Source organism: Rhamphochromis sp. 'chilingali', assembly GCF_963969265.1.
Source record: "Rhamphochromis sp. 'chilingali' genome assembly, chromosome: 5".
In the NCBI taxonomy this organism is placed as follows: Eukaryota; Metazoa; Chordata; class Actinopteri; order Cichliformes; family Cichlidae; genus Rhamphochromis; species Rhamphochromis sp. 'chilingali'.
This window is the reverse complement of record NC_137932.1, coordinates 471947-487364: the sequence shown is the minus strand read 5'-3', so window position 1 is coordinate 487364 and position 15418 is coordinate 471947. Positions and strand designations below refer to the sequence as shown.

At 41.5% G+C, this 15418-nt stretch overlaps 1 protein-coding gene across 3 annotated transcripts in view; it reads left to right on the top strand.

Annotated features, from left to right (window-relative positions):
• Positions 1 to 8633: 8633 nt before the first annotated feature.
• The window catches only part of disp1 (dispatched homolog 1), a 129579-nt gene continuing 122794 nt past the window's right edge, over positions 8634 to 15418 (top strand). For all 3 annotated transcript variants that reach the window (XM_080882415.1, XM_080882419.1, XM_080882412.1), the window contains exons 1-2: positions 8634 to 8788; positions 13877 to 13944. The gene's annotated coding sequence lies outside the window, so the exon portion shown is untranslated. The remainder of the gene's footprint in view (positions 8789 to 13876; positions 13945 to 15418) is intronic.

Below are 15418 nucleotides of genomic sequence, written 5' to 3'. Positions count from 1 at the left end.
AGTGCGAAGTTGGCCAACCACGCATGTAAACTCTGGGATGTTTGAATATAAGAAAAAGATTAAAGCAGTACACCTCAGTTTGTTTTTTAGATGATAAAGAAATGCTGCTTTGGACTTAAACTGTAAGAAATGCAGATGGGTACACTGTGGTCATAGAGGGATGGTCCGCAGCAATACCAGGTGGCAGTTGATGCTCAACTGGTACTGAGGGGTCCAAAGTGAAAACATCCCCACACCATCCTGAGCCGTTGATACAAAGCTGAATGCTTCCATCCTTTCATGTTGTTTACATCATTTTCTGAAAATACCATCTGAAGGTCGCAGTAGAGTTTCATCAATTGGACAATCTTGTGTTGTCCGATATCGGAGAAGCGGTGTGGACCTCAGTTTCCTGTTCCTGACAGGAGTGGCACTCGGTGGGGTCTTCTGCTGCTGTAGCCCATCAGCTCCAAGGTTCAACATGTGTTGCATGTTCAGAGATGCTCTTCTGCATGTCTTTGCTGTAACAACTGATTATTTCAGTTACTGTTGCTTTTCTACTGGCTCAAGGCAGGCTGTCCATTCTTCTATGACCTTGGACATCAACAAAACATTCTCACCCAGAGAGCTGCAGTCATTCTCTGTAAACCCCACAGCCCATCTAGGATCATCTACTACACCGTGTTTAAAGTCCCTTAAAGTCACCTTTGTTCCTAATTCTGATACTTGGTCTGAACTTCAGCAGGTCGTCTTGATCATGTCTACAGCCCCTAAATGCTTTGAGCTGATGCAATCTGATTGGCTGATTCAATATTTGCATGGATGAGGAGTTGAAAAGATGTGCCTAATAAAGTGGCTGGTGAGTGTAATCTCAAAACTGCATTAAGTATATAGTTTAGAGGTGCTTTTGAATAATTTTCCTCAACAGAATTGATCCAAAATTGATAAATTACAGAATTTATTCAAACTGAATGCTAACGAGCTGTTCATGGTTAAAGATTAGCAATAAAGGGACATTTAAAGCTGCTTAATTCTGGAGGGGGATTGGATCCAGGTGTTTAACCTGACATGTGCATCACTTAGACACTTTGTCTGAAAAATACAACTCATTTAAGTTAACCATTAATATAGTTTGGGGGGGTTTCTTCTTCTCAGCGTGCACCTGCTTTGCCTCAGCAGAGTAGATGCACTTACATTTTTCATTCTCTGAGTTTTAATCAGAGAAATTCATTAGACTGCGTCAAACAAAGATGCAGAAGAGCACCATTTGTATCAGCTAAAGGTCCATATATGATAATCTGCTCACGCACAGTTTGATCCAAGTGGTCACGCTGGGAACGAGACAAACGAGTGCTTCTGAGCAAGACAGTCAAACTTGATCTGCCACAGTGGAGGCGTTAAGTATAGTCTGTGCTGTTTGAAGCCTTTGTGCTGCACAATAGAACAGGATGAATACTAATGCAGTTAAAGCGGTTGTCTATGACCTACCGTTCATGAATAATGCATAACAGACTCATGTAAGGTGCTTGGCATATTTACAGCAAGCTATATGGGAGCACTACTGCTTCACTACAGACGGAGAACCGCAGAGATGGCAGTGAAAATGCTGCTTTGCAGAATCTGTGCAATTTCCTGTACAGTCTGGTAGTCACACTGCCCCCATGTGACAACTACTGTCCAAAAATAGCTTGAGGAAGGAGTCAGTTTGTAGTTGTCATTGTGTATTTTATTTTTAAATGTATTAAACGTGTCTTATGATAATGAGTCCACTGATGTGAGCTGTAACAAAAAGTTGAAATACTGCTTTAAGTGAGATCTATGATGCTCCTTTTTTTTTTAAGTTTTGAACTCTAGAGTAGCTTTGCATGATTCAAAAGTTCAAAATAATCCTTATTTATATCATACTGGGGCTTGATGGAGTCCCCCGGCTGTCTGACACAAGCTGTTTAGTTCTCACCGTTTTAAAGGTGTCAGGGAGCGTATTTGAGTATCTTATTTTGAATTCAATTCAATTCAATTTTATTTATATAGCGCCAAATCACAACAAAAGTCGCCTCAAGGCGCTTCATAGATACAGAGAAAAACCCAACAATCATATGACCCCCTATGAGCAAGCACTTTGGCGACAGTGGGAAGGAAAAACTCCCTTTTAACAGGAAGAAACCTCCGGCAGAACCAGGCTCAGGGAGGGGCGGCCATCTGCTGCGACCGGTTGGGGTGAGAGAAGGAAGACAGGATAAAGACATGCTGTGGAAGAGAGACAGAGATTAATAACAGATATGATTCAATGCAGAGAGGTCTGTTAACACATAGTGAGTGAGAAAGGTGACTGGAAAGGAAAAACTCAATGCATCATGGGAATCCACCCGGCAGCCTACGTCTATTGCAAATCAAATCAAATCAAATCAAATCACTTTTATTGTCACATCACATGTGCAGGTACATTGGTACAGCACATGTGAGTGAAATTCTTGTGTGCGAGCTTCACAAGCAACAGAGTTGTGCAAAATACAATAATGTAAACAAGCAAAATACAAGAATGGCTACATCTGAAACTAATAAATATATGTACAATATATAATAGTATATGCATTTCTGGATGTGTATACTAAATATTTTTCTACGTGTGTGTGTGTGTGTGTGTGTACACATATTTTACAAATTAAATAGAGTAAACAATAAATAAAATATATAAAATAAAATATACAGAGTGAGACATGTGCAAAACAGTGGCGTTACTGTACAGTATGGAGTACATAATGTTAAAGTTTCAGTAGTGAAGCTGAGGTGTCTATGAAGTGTTCAGCAGTCTGATGGCCTGATGGAAAAAGCTGTCTCTCAGTCTGCTGGTTCGGGACCGGATGCTGCAGAACCTCCTTCCTGATGGAAGTAGTCTGAACAGTTTATGGCTGGGGTGACTGGAGTCCTTGATGATCCTCCCCGCTTTCCTCAGGCAGCGCTTCCTGTAGATGTCTTGGAGGGAGGGAAGCTCACCTCCAATTATCCGTTCAGAGCACCGCACTACTCGCTGGAGAGCTTTGCAGTTGTAGGCGGTGCTGTTGCAGCATAACTAAGGGAGGATTCAGGGTCACCTGCTCCACCCCTAACTATATGCTTTAGCAAAAAGGAAAGTTTGAAGCCTAATCTTGAAAGTAGAGATAGTGTCTGTCTCCTGAATCCAAACTGGAAGCTGGTTCCACAGAAGAGGGGCCTGAAAACTGAAGGCTCTGCCTCCCATTCTACTTTTAAATACTCTAGGAACAACAAGTAGGCCTGCAGAGCGAGAGCGAAGTGCTCTAATAGGGTGATATGGTACTACAAGGTCATTAAGATAAGATGGGGCCTGATTATTTAAGACCTTGTATGTGAGGAGCAGGATTTTGAATTCTGGATTTAACAGGAAGCCAAAACAGGAGAAATCTGCTCTCTCTTTCTAGTCCCTGTCAGGACTCTTGCTGCAGCATTTTGGATTAGCTGAAGGCTTTTCAGGGAGTTTTTAGGACATCCTGATAATAATGAATTACAGTCGTCCAGCCTGGAAGTAATAAATGCATGAACTAGTTTTTCAGCATCACTCTGAGACAGGATATTTCTAATTTTAGAGATGTTGCACAAATGGAAGAACGCAGTCTCACATATTTGTTTAATATGTGCGTTGAAGGACATGTCCTGGTCAAAAATGACTCCAAGGTTCCTCACAGCGTTACTGGAGGCCAAGGTAATGCCATCCAGAGTAAGAATCTGGTTAGAGACCATATTTCTAAGCTTTTCAGGGCCGAGTACAATAACCTCAGTTTTATCTGAATTAAGAAGCAGAAAGTTAGCGGCCATCCAGGTCTTTATGTCTTTAAGACATTCCTGCAGTTTAACTCATTGGTGTGTGTTATCTGGCTTCATGGACAGATAGAGCTGGGTGTCATCAGCATAGCAGTGTAAATGTATGCTATGTCTTCTAATGATGCTGCCTAAGGGAAGCATGTATAATGTAAACAGAATTGGTCCTAGCACTGAACCCTGTGGAACTCCATAATTAACCTCAGTGTGTGAAGAGGACTCTCCATTTACATGCACAAACTGGAGTCTATTAGATAGATATGATACAAACCACTGCAGCACAGTACCTGTAATACCTACAGCATGTTCTAATCGCTCTAATAGGATATTATGGTCGACAGTATCGAACGCTGCACTGAGGTCTAGCAGGAGAAGCACAGAGATGAGTCCACTGTCAGAGGCCATAAGAAGATCATTTGTAACCTTCACTAAAGCTGTTTCTGTGCTGTGATGAGCTCTGAAACCTGACTGAAACTCTTCAAATAAGCCTCTGCAGATGATCTGTTAGCTGTTTGACAACTACTCTTTCAAGGATTTTTGATCTGAAAGGAAGGTTGGAGATTGGCCTATAATTAGCTAAGACTGCTGGGTCTAGAGATGCTTTTTGAGTAAAGGTTTAACTACAGCCAGCTTGAAGGCCTGTGGTACATAGCTGATTATTAGAGATAGGTTGATCATATTTAAGATCGAAGCATTAATTAATGGCAGGACTTCTTTGAGCAGTTTTGTAGGAATGGGGTCTAAAAGACACGTTGATGGTTTGGAGGAAGTAATTATTGAAGTTAACTCAGAAAGATCAATTGGAGAAAAAGAGTCTAACTTAACATCGATGGTACTAAGAGTAGCTGTAGATAATATTACATCTGTGGGATGATTACTGGTAATTTTTTCTCTAATGATAAAAATTTTATTTGTGAAGAAGTTCATGAAGTCATTACTAGTTAACGTTAAGGGGATGGTTGGCTCAAAAGAGCTCTGACTGTTTGTCAGCCTGGCTACAGAGCTGAAGAGAAACCTGGGGTTGTTCTTATTTTCTTCAATCAGTGATGAATAGTAAGATGTTCTGGCTTTGTGGAGGGCTTTCTTATAAAGCAGCAAACTATTTCGCCAGGCTAAATGATGATCCTCTAAATTTGTGACACGCCATTTCCTGTCCAGATTACGAGTCATCTGCTTTAGGCTACGTGTTTGAGAATTATACCACGGAGTCAGGTACTTCTGATTAGAGACCTTAGTTTTCACTGGAGCTACAGTATCCAGAGTCGTACGTAGTGAGGAGGTGAAATTATTAACAAGATAATCGACCTCTGTTGGAGCAGCGTTCAGATAGCTGCTCTGCTCTATGTTGGTACAGGGCATTGAAGATGATAACAGTGGGTGAATTATATTCTTAAACTTAGTTACAGCGCTTTCAGAAAGACATCTACTTTGATAAAGTCTACTCTCCACCGCTGTGTAATCAATTATTGTAAATGTAAATGTTATCAGGAAATGATCAGACAGGAGAGGGTTTTCAGGAAACACTGTTAAATGTTCAGTTTCTATGCCATATGTTAAAACAAGATCTAGAGTGTGATTAAAGTGGTGGGTGGGTTCTTTTACATTTTGAGAGAAGCCAATTGAGTCTAATAACAGATTAAATGCCATGTTGAGGCTGTCATTTTTAGCATCTACATGGATGTTAAAATCACCCACAATAATTATTTTATCTGAGCTCAGAACTAAATTAGATATAAAGTCTGAGAAATCAGACAGAAACTCTGTGTAAGGCCCAGGTGGATAATAGATGATAACAAATAAGACTGGTTTCTGAGTTTTACAGCTGGGGTGGACGAGGCTAAGCATCAGGCTTTCAAATGAATTAAAAGTCTGTCTGGGTCTTTCATTAATTAATAGGCTGGTGTGAGAAATTGCTGCCACACCTCCCCCTCGGCCTGTGCTTCGAGATTTCTGGTAGTTAGAATGACTCGGGGGTGTTGATTCATTTAAACTAACATAATCATCCTGTTGCAACCAGGTTTCTGTAAGGCAGAGTAAATCAATTTGTTGATCAATTATTAAGTCATGTACTAACAGAGACTTGGAGGAGAGAGACCTAATATTTAATAATCCAGATTTCACTGTTTTACTCTTTGGTTCAGATGTGGATACTGTATTGTTCTTTCTTTGTAATTGTTTATGTTTAAGTCGTTTGTTGCTGGTTTTTAGTTTGTTTTTTGTCTTTTTGGAAGCTGACACAGTCTCTATGGAGATGGGTTTTGAAGTATATTGAAATCCAATTTTAATAGTTACTGGGACATAAAAACTGCATATCTAAAGTCATCATCCATTTTCATTACTGCTTATCCAATTCAGCGTTATGTAGTAGCTGGAGCCCTTACCTGATGTGATTGAACAATAGGCAGAGTACATCCTGGGCAGGTCGGCAGTCTATCGCAGGGCTAAACAGAGCCAGACAACCATTCCCTCCAACAGTCACACATATTGTCACAAATTAGCCTAATATGTGTGGTGTATTCATAATTGTCTCTGGTACATTTGTTGTATGGGCAGTATGTGTTCATTGTTTGGTGTAATTACGTGTTACACACTGGCAATGCATGCCGGGAGATGGTAATACAGGAAGTAAAAGAGATGGTCTTACCGCACACAGTGGTCCCGCGTACTTATTCAGATTCAGAGTAAGAATCACACATATGTATGATTTTTGGACTGTGGGAAGAGGCAGGAGCACACAGAACGGGGACAACATGAAAACGCCACACAGTACAGCCAGCGGGCTTGACCCACCAACAGTCTTGCTGTGACGGTTACAGTGCTAGCCACTGCACCACCATGCCACCCTGAAAGCTCAGGATTCTTGCAGGAATGCAGTCTGTTTCTCTGAGTGAAAAGGCTTATCTATACTACATACAGTATGTACTTATGTAATACAAGTTCTTTAGTGACTGCTGCAGCTGCGTGAGAGTCCCTCTATCTCACTGTGTGGTAAAATATAAAAACCGTCTGTCTTTTATAATGTAAATCAAAACTTCCAGAGTCCAACCTAATGATCTGACCTAACATGACATTGTTATGAGGACGACACTACTCTGAAGCACGGTGCGAACAGGTGTCAGCTGATCAAGCAATTCTAACTGTACTCAAGTCGAAGCATCCAAATTATATTACAAGGTGACCCTGATGTACAGCAGAGGAAAGCTTGTGTTTATTAACGGTACTTTGATTTTCGCCAGTTTCCTCCACCGGTAATGATTCTTGGCTTCCACCTGATTCAGTACAGATGGTAAAACATGTGGGTATGGGCTGAAAGCTTACAAGTGTATCGTTACTGATGTCCTCATTAACTGAGACAGTTCTTTTGGTATTTGTTCCCCAATTTGTTGTTAGTGTCACAGTTTGGCTCTGTGGCAGGCAAGATGTAGGACCCAAACGCAGGAAACACAACATGGGAGGTTAACTGAAAATGGCAGCTTTATTGCTGATATGTTTAATATGCTGCTGAGAATATAGCCCAGAAGAAGCGTATAGTATACCTTTTATTTTGGAAAGAGCCATTTCTCTGTAATAAACTCTCTTTTCTAAAGATGAGTGATTTCTCAGTCAGATAGATTTATTATTTTATCCCTTTGTTGTTTCAGCAACATTAAATTTAAAAGCTGTACGTTTGAGTTAAAATATATATTTATAATCTTAATAAACAACAAATTAAAAAAGCATGAACATTTTTTGTATCGAAAAAAATATCGAACCGTGACACCAAAGTATCAAACCGAACCGTGAATTTTGTGTATTGTTGCACCCCTAATCTATCTATCTATCTATCTATCTATCTATCTATCTATCTATCTATCTATCTATCTGTCTGTCTGTCTGTCTGTCTGTCTGTCTGTCTGTCTGTCTATCTATCTATCTATCTATCTTTACAGTGCAGTAGACTAAGCGTGATATTTGCATTTTGCTGATATCAGGAAACACTTTCCCATTGCTCTTTTCAAGCCTTGAAACTAGGAACCGGATGCAACATGAAGCTCATTTGGTAAATCAGGGTTCCCACTAATTTACCAAAAGACAGAAAGGAACATATGTTTTACTATAGGAACAACAATTTACTAGGCAACAGCATACAGTGTCCAGCAGTGAAGAGCTCAGTGCTCTTGGCTTCAAAAAGGTAAGACTTCATCTTTTCTAACCTATAAATGACCTATAACGATGGCATCTTCCAGCCTGCTGATGCTTCTGTAATTTAGCTTTAAATGTTTTGATGCATGCTCAATCATCCAGCTAAGTAAATCTCCAAAAGTTGATTCTGTTCAACGCTAGGTCCAGATGAACAGAATCAACTTTTGGAGATAGCTTTAAATGTGTTGAAAAAACTGCACGTCCTGATGAATATTTATGCCACCAGTTGGTACCATGTGTGCATCTGTTGTTGTCAAAGCATGTGTTTGTACATGTAGAACAAAATCAGCCACCAGGCTTAGCAAAAACTAGAATGTGATGGAATGACGCGTTCTTGCTTTCTGTTACTTTTGTCATTAAACGCTGTCCCTGCTGAGTCAGCATGCTTCTTTGCTTGAGTCCAGAGTGAAGTGAACGCTTCTGTCTGATCGCTTTTATTCGAGACATTTTCAGTTCACTGCTTCTGAACGGTTTTGTTTGAGCTCCCAACAGAAGGACAAACACTGATATCTGAAAAACTACTTTTGCTCAAATAAAATACTTCGAGGAGATAGGAGGCTGAGGTACATAGTCGCCTCCTAGTGCCCTTCGAAGTTTCCTACATTTCCTCCCAGAAACCTCCTGATAGTACAAACAAGAACTCAGTGCGCAGCTGCCCACCCAACATGGTTTGATGCATGGAGATCGGATACATCAGCATCCGCAGGAACTAAAGTAGAAACCCGGGAATACTTCTCCGGTCGGCCGTTAGCACTAGCCCCGTGTCTTGCCTTCACACCGTGCGGGTGCTCGAGTGAGTATGGGGCTGGGAGAGAAACACAGAGCAGCCGCTGTTGTTTAGCCAGCTGTTTTGGTCAGCGAGGTTAGCTGGCTAGCAGCGTCAGTCAGCTAACGCGAACTTAACTCGCCTGCCGAGGGGCAAGCACCCGCGCTGCGCTGTGTTTGTTTCGGGGGAGGCTGTGTGGGGTTCGTAGCTCTCGGGTGACGACAGAGCCGGTCTCCAAGCGAGCTGTTCACGCTTTGGGCTTCATTGTGGTTAACGCTAGCTCGCGGGGTCAGCTGTGATTTGGCCGAGGCCGAGGCTGATAACGTCACATTTGGCTGTTAATGTGCACGCGGACAGGTCCGCCCGCCCCTTTAAATTTGAAACGGGGTGTTAGTTTCAGCTGTTGGGGAAGAAGCAGGAGTGAAACGTGTTCAAGGTGTTTGTGTACCTGGTTGTTATTAGTGTGCTGGTCTGCAAAGCCGAGCTGTACAAGCACAGGTGTATTTTCCATTTCACGGAGGACCGTGGACACGGTCACCGTGTTTGCTGTGTTGTTCCAGGAGCTGTGCTGGCAGACTGAAACTGATGATGCTTTATTTATTTGAACACCTCCTCAACAGAGTAGGAACTGTGCTTTTCCTGCATTTATAGACTGTTTATGCCTACCTGCCACTTCATTAGGTACATCTGTTCAAAAGCACATTAAGGCAAATATGTCATCCAATCACATGAGACCAGGTCATTGCATTTAGGGATGTAGGCATGATCAACACGACCTGCTGAAGTTCAGACTGATTATCAAAGTGTGGAGGAAGAGTGATTTAAGTGGCTTTGTTTGTTTGTGTCACGTGGGCTGCTGGGAACAGTTTGGACCAGTCCAGCATCGTTTTGAAACCACAGCCTGCCCGAGTTTGTCCATCAAGTGAGACCTGACGTTGTTTCCGGAACATCATAATTATTGTTGGTCCAGATTCAACATTTCAAGTGACCAATCACATTATAGTGATGTCATGACCTGGATGACTGAGAACCTTCACAGACATAGTGATGTCATAGTTTTGCTAGGCTAGGTGGAAACACCATCACACCAAAACCTAACCTTAGCCCCTGTGACATAACAACGTGACTGATCACTTGCAGCTCTGAACCTGGGCCAGCCCTGACTATGTTGCTCCTGGAGCAATCCCAGCATGGGGATATCAGTCACACCTCCATCCCTTTATGAGCACAATATGCCCATCTTTCAGTAGCTGCCTGCAGCACGATAATGTTTCATGTCACAAACCATCTCACACTTCACTGTACTCCAATTCCACAGTCACCAGATCTCAATCCAATAGAGCACCTTTAGAACTTTGGTGGAAAACGAGATTCTCGTCACATATGTGCAGCTGACAGATCTGCTGCAATCCGTGTGATGCTGTTGTGTCAGTGTGGACCAGAACCTGTGATGCTGACTCTTTGCTGCAATGAATTAAGCTTAAAGGCAGTCCAACTTGGTACTAGCGGTGTGTAATTCATGAAGTGGCCAGTAAGTATGCAGTGTATGGCTGGGAAATGAAGTGCATTTTCTGTCATTGCACCTGCTTTAAGCTCCTCTGGTTTAAACATTTGATGAAAGATGGAGACACAGATCCTTTGGGAGGTTACGTCAGTACAGCCATGTGGTGTAAAAAAGTCTTCAAATCAAATACGTGGCGCAGCTCTGCCTGAGCCATCTGAAAAAAGTAATTTTAGCTCCTTTTGATTGGAGCCAGCTTTATGATGCTGGGCTGCAAACAAAAGGTTTGAACAGCAGCTGCCTTATGCCTGTGTGAGTGACCATAGTAGGGATATCTGCTCCCACTGACATCACACAGAGATAAGAGTAGAAACAACAGTCTGAAAGTGAGCATAAATTTAGCACAAAATCTGAGCGCATCATTTGAAATTTTGAAGATTCTTAATTTGACCAACCACGAGAAACATGAAAGAAAAATATGGAAAAATGTAATAAGTAGAGATGGACCGATCCCATATTACGCATCGGTATCGGGCCGATACTGACCTAAATTACTGGATCGGATATTGGAGAAAAATAAAAAATGTAATCGATCCATTAAATATCAAACAAGCACCTCACAAAACTTGCGACATGGCGTAACTCGCCTCATAACCGTAGCACGTCGCAGCAGTGTGCTCACGTGATAGAGCGGCTGTGGCGTGCGAGACCTGTCGGTGGTCTGGATAGCATTTGGAGCTTCGCTACCAAACCGGCATTTCATCTCCGAGGAAGTTATCCCAGAGAGAAGAAAGCAAGTGTGTAAGTCCATCTCTGAATGTTTGTAAAGCATTCGCATGTTAAGCTTAACAACCGATATATGGAGCGACTGCCTCTCTCCCTCTCCTGCTGCTACTTCAATCATGAAACTGATCAATGATCAGCTGATCGGCTTTTCTGTCGTGAGTCCGTGTCTCTTGTTTGTTTTTGGCCCACTTTGCACCAGAAAGAGGAAACCAGCGGCTGAACAACAGCAGCACGTTTAAGCTTGATAAGCTGTTGTTAGAATTTATTTAATATTACTTTCTACTCCAGGATCTTTTTCTACGTAGCTGACGTAACTGTGCAGGGGCGGATCTAGCAAAGTTTAGCCAGGGGGGCCGATAGGGCATTAACAGGGAAAAGGGGGCACAAAGACATACTTTTCTTTCTTATTCTCATTTAAAATGTCTAATAAATAAAAGCTTTTAATAAATAATTATCTGACACCCAAAGTTTTAATTTGATGTAAAATTAATAGAAGTCCATTACTGTATATAGTGACTATTAAGTCTAATATATATACCCTAGTAAGCTATAGTACTTTTTCTTTTGGGAAGGTACCATCTGTGCAGTCTGCAATTTTGTTGAAGAAAGATGTTGAATCTATTTAATATTTTAATATATTGAAAAATAATTGATTTCTGTGCATTTTTTTTTTTCACACTGCATCAAATTAAGGTTGATTACGTCGATTAAGCATCATGAGGTGGAGCGTGAGGGGTGGTTCCCTATTTTTTATTTATTTATTTTTATTGTTGCTGGGAGTTGGAACCCTATTAGTTAGGTTGCTTAATATTTACGCTAAGTACTCTTTAAAATACCAGAATAGGGAGGATGGTGCAGTTTTGAGTTTATTAGATTGATCAGTATTGCTGAACTATGAAATATTTTTTTTTGCATACAGGTATAACAGAATAGCTTTAGTGTAGTTGTTGTTTTAAACTTGAGTATGAACTTATACAAAATGCAGCAAGATATTTAAAAACAGCTTTGTTTATTAAAAAACACTATATCGGATTCATATCGGTATCGGCAGATATCCAAATTTATGATATCGGTATCGGACATAAAAAAGTGGTATCGTGCCATCTCTAGTAATAAGTAGACTTTTGAGTGAAATCCATGTTACTGTCTACCTCAGCTTGTTATTTTCCTTTATCTGTATAATGCTGCAAATATGAAAAATAGGGAAATATTAATGAGAAAATGTACAACTTAAAGATTAAGTTTGTAAAGTCTCAGAGATTGTGGCTAATTTATCAATTAATCAAATACACTCATTTAAAAGGAAGAAATGTATAAACTTCTTGAACCTGAATGAAAACAGTACATTTTGTGCCACCTTGAAAAGCTCCCCCTCACCTTTCTAAACCAACCTGGCACATAGCTATGGGGCTTTGAAAATGCCTGAATTTTGAGATGAGCCTGTCATGAATGTTAATTTCAAGTAGGAAAGAGCATCTACATAACAATGACAGTGTGTCAGTGTTATGTAGATAAATATGATGTGTACGTTGAGTTTTAATGTGCGGCTTACCCAGTAAGTCCTCGTTCGTCTAGGCTTAGTGGCAGAAAACAGAAATATTTGAGATGATAAGCTATCCCCCCTTTCCCCTTTTTTATTTATGAAAGCAGGTTTTCAATGCCGTGTGTGTAAATGCACTGGTTGGCCAGCTCTCTATCAACAGTTTGCAGTGAAAGTGTTTTTCGTACGAGCATTAGTGAGCTAATCCTTGTTTTATAGCTTCTCAACGTCATATGAACGTGACCAAGAGCTCTTGAGCCAAATACTTTTTACAAACACAAGAGGGAAGTGAGTCAAAGATCTTTTGTGTTCAGTTAGGAACCATTGCTCGATCTAAATAGGCGTACAGAGACAGCAGCTGACAGTGTAACATGGGGGTAGACGGGTCAGAGAGAAGCTCAAAGCCCTGGTTACACAGGAACAATGGCTGAATAGTCACTCCTGTTAAACTCCTGGGAAGTCTGCTTGAATTCCATTGCCCGTGGCACAGTCCACATCCACAGACAGGAACAATCGAAGGAAAAATCAGCAGGTATGCCGACGTCTGCACGGATTGTCTGACGAGGGCACAGAAAGTAAAAGAGTTCATCCATCCTCTTATCCGATTCAGGGTGGCCGGGGTCTGGATGATATCCCAGCTGTCATAGGCTGAGGATGAATCTTTGGACTGTGGCAGGAAGCCAGATCTCCAGGACCTTCTTGCTGTGAGGCAGCCGTGTTAACCACTGTTCCACCCACTGAAAGAGCTCATGTCAGCCAACATTATGACAAATGTCCTCGCTGGTGGATAATTGGATTGGCAGTCATGTGCACAGCTAGTATGAAGGTTATGAGAGCTGTCTTTGAAAATGGACACTAGTGATGTGGACTCTTGTTATCTCAGATCAGACAAGTGGAATATTTCATTTATTTTGTGATGTTTGTGCACCAACACAGCAGTCATATGTGATTCAGTGGGTTTAAGTAATGCATTAAGAGTTTAGCAGTTGCAGCCTTGTATAATGCATGTTTGCCTTGAGAAACGCTTGGCTTGCCTTTGCAGGATGCTTTGGCCCATTTGCTCTTTACAGCCCTGTTCAGTCAGTTTTGCAGCATTTTTGCAAACAGTGGATGAACTAATTGGCTATTACCGAGGCCCAGCTTGTAGATTATTATTAATCTACAATAACTTATTTGAACTGTGAGTCGTGCAAAGTTACTCTACGGGAATGTGGTTTCTTTGAAGTAAAGAGTTGTGGATGCTCTGTACTCTTCTTTTAATCAGGTTGTCATTGTTTCTCTCCGTTAGGTGAGCTCGTCTCTTTGTGATCAGGAAAGCAAAGGAAACACACAGAGTGCTCATCCTGAGAGGTTACAGTAAGTACCTACACATACCACTGAACAGTCTAATATTCAAAGAACACACACACGGGCTCTAATTTTAAGGATTCACACATCACGTGACTAACTTGCCTGTATTTGAATTGTCGTCTTGCACGGTGGAGAAAATGCCACTAGGGGTCACTCTTCAGCTTGTTATTCCTCTGTAAGGTTTGTGTGTGATGTCCTGCTGAGATTGAAGGCTGTAAACAACACTTTCTTTGGTTTTGTGTTTGTTGTGTTTCTGTGACGCTTACAGAAGATATCTGGATTTGAAGTGGGCGGAGCTTATGGATCAGTTCTGTTGGATTTTACAGCTTTCTCTTCTTTTTGCCATTTAAAAGGTCACAGAAGAGTTTTCCAAGTTTTTCCTGCTCCAAAATCTTGCTTCTAGGTGAACACTCTTATCCTTTCTTTCTGAGCGTTTTCCACTTTCCTCCTTCCCTGTCAGCCATCAGCATGTCCGTCTGCTTCTTATATCCCCCCGTCTTTCCTTAATGTCTCTGAATCCCTCCATCCTGGCCTCCCACCCTTAAGAGCAACTGGTCAGGACAGCTGGCTGTAACAGCTGCTCGCTATCTCACTTTTTCCCCGTAGCTTTTCTGTGCCAACCTTTATGTCTTTGTGCTATCTTTGTGTCACCGTATCAGCATATTATTTTTTGTCCATGTTGGAAACATTTGCCTCTGTTGTCTCGTGTGGTCTTGATCTTTATGTGGCAATCAATAGACTACTTCCTCTTTTGTCTTTTGCCAGTATCAGTTAACAGAATAGCCGTGTTCTGCGTCAGCATATGTAATGTTATCAGTGTTCCTTTGTTTTCCTTTTCTCTGTTCACTGCCCTTACCTTCTGCACACAACGCCGGCGTTCATCTTCATTGCCTCAGAATGAATCCCATGTGTCATCTCACAGGCTGGACTGAATTATCTTTTGTCCGTCTGCTGATGATGTGCTGGAATTTTTCCAGGCATTTAGTTAAGGGGAGAAATGGGAAAGAGAGGTAATGCACAAACAGGCGAAAGAATAAATGGTAGAGCTGCATTAATCCATAGATGGGGGGGAAAAAATGTAATCCCAAGTAAGAAGACTGTCTTTACAAAGAGCACTGAAGCCTTTGTGTTCCTTGTAAACTGCTTTATTTCCTTTAGAGCAGGCGTGGGCAATTCATTTCCCCAAGGGCCGCACGAGAAACTAGGACTGATGTAGAGGGACGCTCCGATAAACTGATCTTGGACAAAAACCCCTGAAATGAGACGCATTTTAATCAGCTGCTAAATTACATTTGTGTAAACTGGCTGTCCTGTCAGCCTGTGGCAGCAGGAACAGGCTTCAGCACAACACGACCCCCGAATGTTATAAGCAGAAAAAGGACGGCGTGCACGGACGGCCACCGCTATAGCTAACCCTGTGCATGTCTGTGTAGAGGGAAACATGGATACGAGATGGATAAGGGAAGACAGGTGGTTGGAG